This window comes from Lichenostomus cassidix, chromosome W, assembly GCF_008360975.1.
Source record: "Lichenostomus cassidix isolate B80296 chromosome W, HeHo_3.0, whole genome shotgun sequence".
NCBI classification, from domain to species: Eukaryota; Metazoa; Chordata; class Aves; order Passeriformes; family Meliphagidae; genus Lichenostomus; species Lichenostomus cassidix.
Window position 1 is genome coordinate 13,953,753 of NC_139510.1, and position 12,366 is coordinate 13,966,118.

The 12,366-nt window shown below is 41.8% G+C and overlaps 1 protein-coding gene and 1 long non-coding RNA gene across 5 annotated transcripts in view; both read right to left on the reverse strand.

Annotated features, from left to right (window-relative positions):
- LOC146425541 (uncharacterized) overlaps positions 1-12,366 on the reverse strand; it is a 384,874-nt gene that overhangs the window by 179,224 nt on the left and 193,284 nt on the right. The gene's annotated exons all lie outside the window — the stretch shown is intronic.
- Positions 1-12,366, reverse strand: part of LOC146425545 (ubiquitin-associated protein 1-like) — a 97,354-nt gene that overhangs the window by 58,415 nt on the left and 26,573 nt on the right. Inside the window, exon 1 of one of the 4 annotated variants that reach the window (XM_085041627.1) lies at positions 8,077-9,043. The exons of the other annotated variants lie outside the window; for them this stretch is intronic. The gene's annotated coding sequence lies outside the window, so the exon portion shown is untranslated. Of the gene's footprint in view, positions 1-8,076; positions 9,044-12,366 lie in introns of those variants that run through there. 4 annotated transcript variants of the gene reach the window in all.

Sequence of the window (12,366 nt, forward strand, 5' to 3'; positions counted from 1 at the left end):
AGCTTTTAACACAGAGCCAGCCTGTCCTGAGAAAGAGCTGCACCAGGATGCTCATGGTGTGTTCAATAATATAACTGGTTCTTTTACTAGATTAGAAGTACATCACAATATCTTTCTTAAGACACCACAGCAAAATTCTTCAAATAAATGATTTTTAAAAGTCCTCCTTGTGGCATTATACATAACAAAGAATCAGAGTTGCCCTTTGTTTCTGAAGCCCTCCAGCTATATGAAATGCCCAACAGCCATTCTTCAAAAACATGAAGCAGACAGCACTCAAAGCACAACATAGAGCAGATGTAACATTCACACTCATCATTCCCCAACTGAGATCTTACTCTTAGCCTCACTGTTTCCATTGCTGATTCTAACTGCAAATGTTACCTTAAAGGAAGGGTGTTACCTTGAAGGAAAGGTGAGGATTATACAGACAGCTTAGCTATTCCTCCTGATAGGTGCTGACACATCCAGGGACAGGAAGAGCCCGTTTCAAGTACTTTAGGAAAGCCCCTTTTGCTGTGCACAAGTCCCTTTCAACATTATGTTGAAATCAATAGGTGAACCAACCATATTGGCTAATGGAAATTCAACACACAGCTAAAGCCAAAGCTGTATGAAGATTACCTGGGTGCAACCAGATTGTGAAACACAGTGAGCAGAAGCTGGGCCATGGGCAAATGAGTCACGCTGGGCAACTCCAGGTGTACCTTGTACATAAAAGTGTTATTCTGCTCGACATTTGTCAGGTTCCTCTCAGCACATTTCACCATCTCTGTCAACATTGGCATTATGTCCAAAACTAGTCCACTAAAGCCAGAGAACTGGTTTTGGCACTAGCTGGCAACTGCTTCTCAGAAGCAAAGAAAACATTGCCATTTCAAAGACAGAAGAAAAAGGAGGTGAAACAGTGCTGAGCCTGCCACCTCAGGAAGGATGTCAAGGGCAAAGCCACAAGACCACCTAGTACAGTTGCAAGTCAACCACTAGAGATGAACAGGCTTTATTAGTCCCAGTGCCACAGAGGGGGAGACTAGACTGCAGACTACAGCACATGAAATAGGCTGTACCTTTCAGAGACAGATCACACTGTCAGACAAGCTGCTACATTGCTAGTTCCTTTGTATGAGAGTAGCAATTAAGATGTCAACTTGATTTGTTATTATCAAAAAGGCCAGGCCACATGAGAAATCATACAGACTTCATGTACCTCACCTATCCTCTGTATGTCATTGGAGACTGTGAGGCACTGTCTGCAAGCATGTACTATGGCTGCCCATCATTCGCTACTATTATAGCAGAGTTGAACTTGGAAGAAGGCCTCTACACACTTTCTTTAATTTCTCCAAGTTTGTCTTTCTTCTAGTTATTACCTCAGACTGAAAAGCAAGTGGTACTTTTCTAAAGGATTTAAAATTTTTGATGAAAGTAACCACCTCACTTTGGCAACTCCATTGACAAGTAAGTTTTTTCAATGCAGAACCAGTTATCTACAGGCAATAGAATTTATGCTGTCTACCTCATTTACCAGAAGCAGCTTACTCAAGACTGTACTGAGACTCTGAGCTTTTTGCCCCCTTCCACCAGCACAGGCGCCTGTCTGTAGCCTCCAGGGCTGAAGGCTGAACTCTTAATTCAAATTCAAATTGTAGGTAACAGCTCTGGCCTGATGGCTTATCAGCTAAGCATGCATTTGAAACCAGCACAGAAACCCTGAATCATCCCATGAAGGACTGTCACCTTGGAGGAGGCTTTGGGGGTCTCCAAAGACCACCAGGATATACGGAGCATGTGTGGTGCACATGCTAATGATATTAATGACTTCCGAGAAATGATTTGTATAACCACTCCTATCCTGAAGAATGTAATTAATATTCATGATTTTACCTATAACTCTGTGTCTTTGGGGTACTGAGGTGTGTGTGTGTTTGGTGGAAACAATCCCCACACATCCGGTGCACTGAATAAAGCAAATACCCACTTCTCTGACTTGGTCTCTGAAGTGTCTCTGAGCTCGATTGGGGCGAATCAAACTGGCACCCCAGATGGGACCCTGACTCTGCTCGGCTGCCTGATCCTGGGGTAAGCAGACCTCCCAGTCGCGACCCTGAATTTTCAGGGGGAGCTCAGCTGTCCTTTGGCTCACGGCGGGAGTAGACTAAGGACCATCTGCACCAAATTAAGGTATTTGCTACTTTTAAAATAAATGCCTGCAGGTCCGGGGTGCTAGTCCCCGAGGGTGAGTGGAGACTGGGTCTCCCGAAATTAGTCCCGGGCAAGGGGTTGGACCCCCGGGGTTGGACCCCACTGTCAAGAAAAGGTACTTTTAAAAGGTTGGACCCCGGGGTTGGACCCCGCTATAGTTAAAGGTGCCTTTAAGGGGTTGGACTCCACTGTATTACAACATACTGTGATTTTTGTTCTGTCTGTTGTTATTCTGTTACTGTGTTACTGTGTCATTATTTTGTTAATGTGTGAGTGTGAACGAATGAGACGTGTCTCCGACATTGAGCGAGAATGGAGCTTTATCTACGTTTCCGTTCTCTGGCGACAGAAACGGCCAGAGAAAAGCGAAGACACTGGCAAAGAGTGAACGAGTGTGGGTCACATATAAACCGTTGGTTTGGAGTGTCTGGAGGGGGGCAGATTATATTGTTGAATGGAGGGATTTTGGCTGCTGAGTTGAGAACGCTCGGACCCCAACAGCTTTCTAGTATTGCTCTATTTGATTTTGCGATTAAAATTCTGTGTTTTGTGTGTGGAAACCGTTGTGAAACTTAAACTCAGTGCGCGTGTATTAATTGTGAGAGGAAGTGATGTTGTCTATTTGCTCGGGTGCTTCTGAAATTTTTTAATGTGTGTGCATGTACTGTGTGTGCAAAATTTTACCTGTGTTAATTGGTATTTTTGCCGGCATATAAATTTATGCGGGGACGCCCGCAAGATAAAAATAACTAATTGAATCTAATAAGTACCTCTTTAGAGCTCCTGTGTGTAGCTGCTGAAATATGGTTGTATAGAATGTTGTAGTAGATGGAGCTTGCAATTAAATAAGAGTAAGGGGAAAGGAAAAAGAAGGAAGAGAGGTGTTTTGGGACCCTCCCCCATCTTGCCTAAAATTTTGGCAGCTAACCCAGGGCGAGCTGCAGTTCCCTGTGTCCTCCCCTTTCGGCGTGGCAGTGGCGAGCTCGGAGGTGCGGGGCTGGATGCACAGGCTGAGGGCCTGTGGGGAGGTGCGGAGCCGAGCTGGAGCTGTGGGACAGCTGCGGGCTCAGCACCAGACAGTCCCTGACCCTGCCAGCCCCTGGGGCAGGGCGGCTGTGGGACACACTGATCACCTGTGGTGCTGCTGGCCTTGCCTGCTGACAGCCTCGGAGGGGGAAGGGCTGCGTTTGGATACTGCAGAGGGAATGTTTAGAAATGTGGATTGTCTGTTAAGAGTTCTGTCTAGGTCACCAGAATGACTTTGTGGGACAATGAGCACCCCAGGCAGTAGTGCGGGTGGGGGCTGGAGAAGGGCTGAATAAGCCCTGAAGAAACTGGTTAGAAAGATACTGCAAATGTATGTAAGAAAAGATAAAAGAAGGCAGGAGCAAAAGTAATGCCAAAGAGACACTGAAAGCAAAAATGTCTGTAGAAAAGATATACCAAATTTTGTAATTAACTATTTCAAAGTTAAAATCTCCTGCCTGGGTTACTCTGAGTTGCTGCTTTGGTTTTTTTTGAACAAAAGTTTGCTCGAATGCTTGTAATTCAAATTCTTTACCCTTCAAGCAGCCAGCCAAATTGCCTTAGAGAAAATACAAATTAACTGCTGCAGAGGAAAAAATTTTAGAACTGCTGAGGAGAAGGTGGAGACAAGGTGTGTCTCTGAGCCACTGTCCGGGGCTGTTCAAGCAGCCAAGAACGTGACAATGTGTGCTTAATTCATGTCCCCAAGAGGGTTCAGTCCTTTCTGTATGGTTGGTTGTCATGGCAAGTAACTTTTGCAAAAAGGTGTTCTTCCCCATGCTTTGAGAATTTGACAGCCACTTTTGGAGAACACGGTGGCGTGATGCTAATTTTATAAGTTACCAAATCCAGTGGCTGGCAGCTATTCATTATCTCAGAATGTAGCCAGAGGCTGGCCACACTGTCTGCAAAAGTTGTGCAGCCAAAGCTCTGATGGTAAATGAAGCCCGAAGGCTGACAATAGGAATATACCTCATAAGTTTCACACCAAGCTAAAGATTTATTAACTCAAAGAACATCTGAGTAGATGACCAGCGCAGTTATTGTACTGTGAATCTTGTCTAGTAAAACAAGAGTATTTAAGAAAAAAAGAAAAAAACCCAAAAACAAAGGGGTTTGACTCAGCCTCCTTGAGGAAGTTGAAAAAAAAAAAAAATTTATTTAGTAGTGAGTCTTCAAAAGTACTAGAAGAGTAACAATTTGAAAAATACACTATCATTAACGAAAGGAAGTTAAAATAAGTGAAACATTGCCTCTTACATAGTCAGCTCAAGCAGCAGAGCTGTAAGTGCTTATAAAATCCTGCGAAGTATATAAAGACAAAATAGTGAATATTTTTACTAATTCTAAATATGCATATAGAGTAATACATGCATTTAAGAAATTACAAGAAAAAAAGGGAAGTTTATTAAATTTTAATTTCTCACTTATTAAAAGAATTTCCAATGGGGAGTTAAACGAGGCAAGAATTCATCATTCTCCCACTCTAACATGTGTTATCACTGTGCAAGTTTGTTTTAACATCTTTCAGTGTGTCCTCATCAGACAAAACGCTGTGTAAGACAAGGAACCACTCAAGCCACAGAAGCAAAAGAACTGCTAACTTCCCTCACGGCTGTGAGATCTACAGCCAGAGACTCCTCTCCAGTGTGAAACTCCAGATAAAGAAGACACAAAAGAACAATATTAGACAATATAATACACAGTAAATTGGTTAAAAGATGCAACACCAAAATGAAACACATTAAATGGTTTTGTTTTTTGTATTTCCAGAACAGTGTTATCCACAGTCAGCTATCCTAGCAAAACCTTGTAATAATTGTAATGGCAAGTATGGCTTCAGATGCAAAGGGGTAAGTAAGCCAGAAAAAAAAAAAAAGGGAAAGCTATGTGAGCTTGAATCTAAATTTGTGAAATTGATATATAACAATAACAAAATAATTTCATTTTTAAAATGAAAAGGTTTCAAAAGGATGGCTGGCTATTTTACTAAGTATTTATAACTGTTGCTGTTTAATGCATAGTTGTTTGTCCAGTGTTTAAGAATGCTAAGCCCCACAAAAGAAAATACTGCCTTTGAAAAATCGCTAAAAGTCATAGACCAATCTGCCAGGCTTTGGGCTCCGCAATTTAAAAGTTAATTTAAAATAGCAGTTAAAAGTGCCATTCTTCAGTAGCACATTTGAAGTCCTAGAAAAAGCTCGCAAAATCGTATAAAAGATCCTGAACATCTGTTGATTTATGTGAGTGGCTAATATTTGTGAGCATATTTTTTCTGTAAATTGAAAGATAATCTAGATTTATGGAGAGTAAAACAAAAGACTGAAAAAGAGAGAAAAGATAGCCTAATGGATCACAAGCAAAAACTAACAGCATGAGAATCTTAGTCAGTTATGCTTTCCTCTTTCCTTTCTGATCTGTTTGCTAGAAATTCTACCAAGGTGAGGAAGAAAAGTACCCCATTTTACAAGCAAGAAAAGCTATCAGAGGTCCTGATCACTGTCTGGAGCCATGATGTGAGCTGCCAAAACTGGAAAATTTAATGTCTCTGCAACACTTCAAAATGCCTGTGTGTGTGGTGTGTGTGGGAAAGGGACAGGTCAGGCCTTGCCCGGTGAGACAGTGAACTGCTCCTTACCTCACCCCCCAGAGCATCCCAGCCCTGCAGTGAGGTCCAGTCATGGACACAGCAGAGGCAGTGCTGCACAGAGCTCCAAGCCCAGCCCTATAGTGGGGCCAGTCATGGACACAGCAGAGGACAGTGCTCCAATCTCCCCATCCCTGACTCCAAAGAAACATGCTAGGGGATGGAAGGCCCAAGAAAGCCAAAAGAATTAACATTCCTCTTAGAATTTCTATAGATTCTGTCTTTCTTATTTTTCTTCAAACCAATATCTCTCCACATTAGTGTTGTTCCTAATATATAAACCCACCAATTTTCAGTTTTGCCAGGTAGTTTATACCCTGGCCCGAAGTAAGTAAACTAAAGAAGAACCTTTCTACCATTGTAGAGGCCATAATGAATGCCACTGCAGATGCCATAAAAGCACAGCAAATCAAGATAAAGAGCATCTCACAATTAACTATAGATTTGCTGTATGCCAAAAGAGAAAGAGTATGTACAGTTATAAATACAAGCTGTTGCAATTATGTTAATCCTAACTTAAACAAATGTATGTAATAGTTTTTTTGTGTTATTGCATTGTTATTTACTGTCTGCAATAGTAGTTATTGTTATATAATATTATGTACTTAGAACTGTGATGTTTATATCCAATAGCAAAAGTATAAACTTAGATATAAAATAGAAAAAGGTATTTACTTTCATAGCATACAAGATTTGTAAAGAATTACAAATTACAAAAGAAAAGGGGGGGATTGAGACTCTGAGCTTTTTGCCCCCTTCCACCAGCACAGGCGCCTGTCTGTAGCCTCCAGGGCTGAAGGCTGAACTCTTAATTCAAATTCAAATTGTAGGTAACAGCTCTGGCCTGATGGCTTATCAGCTAAGCATGCATTTGAAACCAGCACAGAAACCCTGAATCATCCCATGAAGGACTGTCACCTTGGAGGAGGCTTTGGGGGTCTCCAAAGACCACCAGGATATACGGAGCATGTGTGGTGCACATGCTAATGATATTAATGACTTCCGAGAAATGATTTGTATAACCACTCCTATCCTGAAGAATGTAATTAATATTCATGATTTTACCTATAACTCTGTGTCTTTGGGGTACTGAGGTGTGTGTGTGTTTAGTGGAAACAATCCCCACACATCCGGTGCACTGAATAAAGCAAATACCCACTTCTCTGACTTGGTCTCTGAAGTGTCTCTGAGCTCGATTGGGGCGAATCAGTACCTACATAAAGAACATTGAAAAGAAAATTCAAAGAGATAATTTTTAGAATTATAATTTAAAACCCCTCTCCAGCAGGCCATTGCAAGGACATATTAAGTTTATCATCTCACATACTGATCTTGGGTAACAGAACATTAAGTTACCATGACACTATCAATTTACTCCAGGGACACTAGTAGCAATGCATAAAAATGCTGCAAAGTTCAAGATGTGCACATCTAGCATCCAGGGAGGTTTTCCGTATTATATAAATCTGGAGCTACATAAAGCCTTGGATGCATCCTGAAACACAGGAGCCTTTTAACATAAGCACCTCAATATACCAGCAACGTAGTATAAAGTAATAAACATTAAGTGCTAGCTGCTATGCTTAACCACAACTGCTTCTGCAAAGATAAAAGTGCTTTCATAAACCAAAGAGGCCTAACCCTGGAAGGCGTTAGGATGATAAGAAAGGAATGAGAGCTAGTAAGCATGACTAACTACTTTTTTGCAAAACCAAAACCTAGCCGCCCCCCCCCCTTCCATGGGCTAAGCGATAAGGGAGAAGCAGACTGACTGCTGTAGGGGATGGAAGCTACTTTAGTGACAAATGAGAAAAAAGCCATCACAAAAGAGTAGAAAAATGCCATTTCTACATGTAATAGAAAACAGGAACATAATCAATACACAACTATAGGTGAAGTATAATTAATATAGCAACAAAGTGTTTATTAGTAAAATTAAGTGTCTGTATTAGCAAATAAGCGTGGAATAAATGTATAGCGTGCCGTGTCTGTAACCCTAAGATAAAGAAGCTACAAGTTATGTAAGAACCCAACCCTTCAAGACTGTACCTATAGATAAATGAACGAAACTAGGGCAGATGCTGAATTTATAAACATATAAATAACCTTTGCAAAATGAGCATGGTGGGATGCACATTGAAGTGTTAACCCCTGCATGCTCCCCAGCTGGGCCAACAAAATTGTGCTTTACTTTACAGTACCTCACTGTGGAGTAGATTCCTTTGAATCAGTTTGGTGAGCCAGGCAGGAGAATCTCTGTTCGGCTGTGGGACCCTCTGGAGCCGGGGACAGTCTAGCAGGCACCTCTAGAGACTTCTCCGGGTGGACCACCTGCGCTCCGGTGGATCATCGTGGGGATGGACAAGATCCTGACATTAAGGTACGCAAACTTTAAAGCACCCTTTATCTGATTTTAAACTAACTAGTTAAAGTAATACACTCCATAAGCCGTATGCGGGATGTGGTTATATTGGGTTGCTAGCACCTTTTAAGATATGTGCAGGGAGTGTGTTATTGAGCCCTTGGGAAGGAGTGCCACATCGGGCCCCAGTTTGGAAAACAGCGCACCTTTTAAGGTAGATGAGGGGAGTGTGGTATTGAGCCCTTGTGAGAGAGTGCCACATTGGGCCCCAGTTGGTTTGTTTTTTCTTCTAAATGCATTATTGAACTTTCTTTATCTTCTATGAGGCTGGTATCGGAGCAGTCCTAGCAATAATTTCCTATTTTATTATTCTGCTGGGTATTGCCTTTGTCATTTTACATATTTTTTCACTATGTTTTGGTCAGAATTTGGGTTAGGGATTGGACTGGCAATTTTATTAAGCCTTGTGATTTACTTTGTCTATACTTGCTTTAAACTGTCCCCCGCCATCCCCTGTTTGTGTTAAATGTCAATAAAGGAAAGCCTAGCTGGGGCTGTGGAAGGGACAGAGGAAAAGTGTTCCCTTCATGGTGTGAGTTGTGAGGAAAATGCCATCTGATATTCCTATGCGTCTTTTGTAGGCAGTGTGGTTTTGCTGGCAGATTTAACACAAAGGCGAGGATTTGTTAGTTTTGTTCAGGCTGCCAGAGGGTGGGGTTTAGACTGCATAGTGTACTCTACAGGAAGGAATTATACTGGTTTAGTGTGGAAGAGGGAATTTCTGAGGAACAGGCAGTATATATATATATATATATATATATATATATATATATATATATATATATACACACACACTTCAAGAATCACTGTTGAATGAGGTGGTGACCGAAGAAGTACTAGAATTATTACAGGGCCTGGATCTAATCGCCTTAATAGAGGTTTATGGGAGGGTTCCCCTCTTATTTCAAATAAAGGTGTTTTTGAAAACAACCCTTTCCCACTTTTGACCTCTGTTGGGGTGGTAAGAGCAATAATGCTATCCTTTCTCACCTTTCCTTTCTTTACTATGACACCTTTGCAAGATGCTTTATAATTGTATTTGATTTTTTTCTTGTATTGGTGAAAGTGAATGACAGTGTGAGTGACTGAGACGTGCAATTAAGCACGAAGCAAGTGGGGAGCTCTAACCTGCATTTCAGTTATCCTGCGAGGGAAACAGCCAGGGATGAGCAAAGCGAGTCCCAAAGTGATTGTGTGAGAGCAAAGAGACACGACTGAGATGCATGAGTAAGTGCGAAGTGAGTGGGAGCTCTAATCCACATTTCTATAGCCCCGCAAGGGGAGCGGCAGAAGAAGAGCGAAGCAAAAGGAGAGCAAAATGGGAAACAAACATAGCCAAGATTTAGTGGCCAAAAGCCCACTGGGATGCATACTAACCCACTGGAAAGAAATTGGGGGACCACCAGGGGGAACTGTTATTAAAAAGACTTATCAAGTACTGTAACCAGTGGCTGCTTTACAGACTTGAAGGAGGGAAGAAAAGGCCAGAGAATGGAACATTATAATACTTTACTACAGCTAATCTTGTTTTTACATAGAGAGGGAAAATAGGATGAATTGGTGTATGCAGACATGTTCTTTGAACTCAGGGACCACCCTGAATGGCAAAAGGAGAATGATATTAATTTAGCTCCAAGAGACCCCTTTGTTTTAAATGTAGAAAAAGATAATTTGGAACGGAGGGTAGGAAAACTGATGCGATGTTGCTCAGTGTGTTCCATAGGAAAGTGTTGCTTAAAATATCAAAGTAAGGAGCCTGAAGAGAGAATTGAAGATTTTGTCAGTCCGCCTGAGGCAGATGGGGGAAGGGAAAATGAACTTTCTCCCTAACCATCCCCAGAAAGGGGCAGGCAGACAGAAAGAGGAAGACACCGGGCTTCCCCTATACCATCATTCTTGCCTCCGAGCAGGCAAACTCAAGGGAAACTGAGGGTCTACTTGGTTTCTCCTGAGAGTTGGGTGATTGCTCGAGAGGTTTTGCAGGCCCCTCTGAGAGAGGCTGCTGGACCCACAGGGCCAATGAGTCTAAAAGTGAACTTTTAAATGGGGGATTTGGATAACTGGAAAGAGATGGCTAAGAGATACCGTGATGACCCATCAGGAAGAGCTAAAAGGTTTGAAGGTTTTGTAAAAGCATTGGACCCAGACTGGGAAGATATTGATTTGTTGTTGAATGCATTAACTGATACAAAAAGAGAACTTGTTTTAAGGGCAGCCAGAACCCATGTTCAGGCACAGATTGCTGCACAGACTTTGCAAGGCACCGTAGATGATTATGTGCCCATGGAAAAACCTAGATGGGACTATAATAACCCAGATCATAATCAACTATTACAAAGGTACCAGGGTGAATTAAATTCAGGTTGGAAAACCCACTACCTATATCTGTGAATTGGGGGGTGTGGCAGGACAGACACCCCCCCCCCTTCTCTCTCTCCCTGATTGCTAGCCAAGATCGATGGCTCAGACTAAGTCAATGGCTTAATCCTGACTATCAGTGCTGGCGTCTGGAACTCAGAGCGAGACACTGAGAGAATGTGAATAATTTTCAGGTGACCGCAAATACACACTCTTTTCCCTATAAAACACCACGAAAAACTCAGTAAAATCAGAAGCTTTCTACATGGAACGTGAAGTAAAAGCTTTCTCCCCTGAGTTTGGACGCAAACTCTGTGGTTACTTCCCGAGGGATTGAGTGAGGACGCTGATGTATCCCCAGCTCCAAAAACTGGATTTGGTAAGATCATTGAGTTTCCTAAATTGTATTATTCCGGCTAACTTATAGGTACCTTTCTTAACTTGCATTTCAGCTAGCTCAAGCAAGCATTTCTTAACTTGCATTATCGTTCAAGCAAGCATTTCTTGCATTTTTAACTATCTTTATAGTTCAAGCAAGGTTTTACCCCATAATTGCATTTTTAGCTACCATAGTGTTGCAATTATGTATTCATTGTGTGTCTATGTGTGTCAATCTGTTCTATGTTTGTATGTTTGTTATGTTCTGTGTCAAATAAATGGTATTTTTAGACAAATCGGCCAGATATCAAAGAATCTTGCGAACGGGACTAAGTCTTGGGGAACTAGCTGTCTTAAAGCCTGTCAAACTGCAAAAGCACATAAATCTCCTCTCTCCCATGCAAGACAGGGGGCTCTGTATACAATAAAACAGAACACAACAGAAACTCTGTAGGAGTTTCTCGATAGATTACGGGAAGCAATGCGGAAGTATACTACCCTAGACCCCTCAGGGGAACAGGGAAAGCAAGAATTAACTTCCCTATATCTTGGGCAGTCCTCAGATGACATTAAAAAAAAGCTGCAAAAACGAAAGCTGAGGACCAAAGGAACCTAGAGAAATTATTTGAAGAAGCGTGGCGAGTATATCGAAACAGAGACCTCCTGGAAAAAAAAATTAAGTAAAACCTTAGCCAGTGTAACTATTGCAGCTCTGGGAGAACATGGAACAGGCAGTAGGGGGGCCTTTAGGCCAAGGCCTGGAGGTATTCAGGGACGAGGGGGGAGACAGGCTAGAGCAAGAAATCCCTTGCCTTGGCTAGCAATCAACCAATGTGCCTTTTGTGAACAGGAAAGACACTAGGAAAAGGATTGTCCACAAAACAAAAGTAACCCTTCAAATAATCCCCTTCCCTTACTCGCAGAGCTGCAAGAAGATTGAAAGGTACTGGTGGATCCCCACCTAGCAGGCCCGCTGGTTATAATTGAGCTGGGAAAACAAGAAAAACAATTAGAATTTTTAATCAACATGCGTGCTACTTATTCAGCGTTAAACCAATGTTTGTCTTTACAGGATGAAACTTCTGTGAATGTAGTAGGGACGACTGGCCACTGACAGAAAGCACACTTTCTGAAGCCACTCAAATATAAATTGGGAAAGAGCATTGGCATACGTAAATTCCTGTACATGCCAGATGCTCCAAAATCATTATTAGGCAGAGATTAGAAAAACTGGAAGCTACAATTGAATTCAAAGATGGTCAGGTGCAATTTAAAGTAAAAAAGGACAAATTCATGGATGTTTTAAGTCTTGCCCTAACAGCACCTGCAGTTG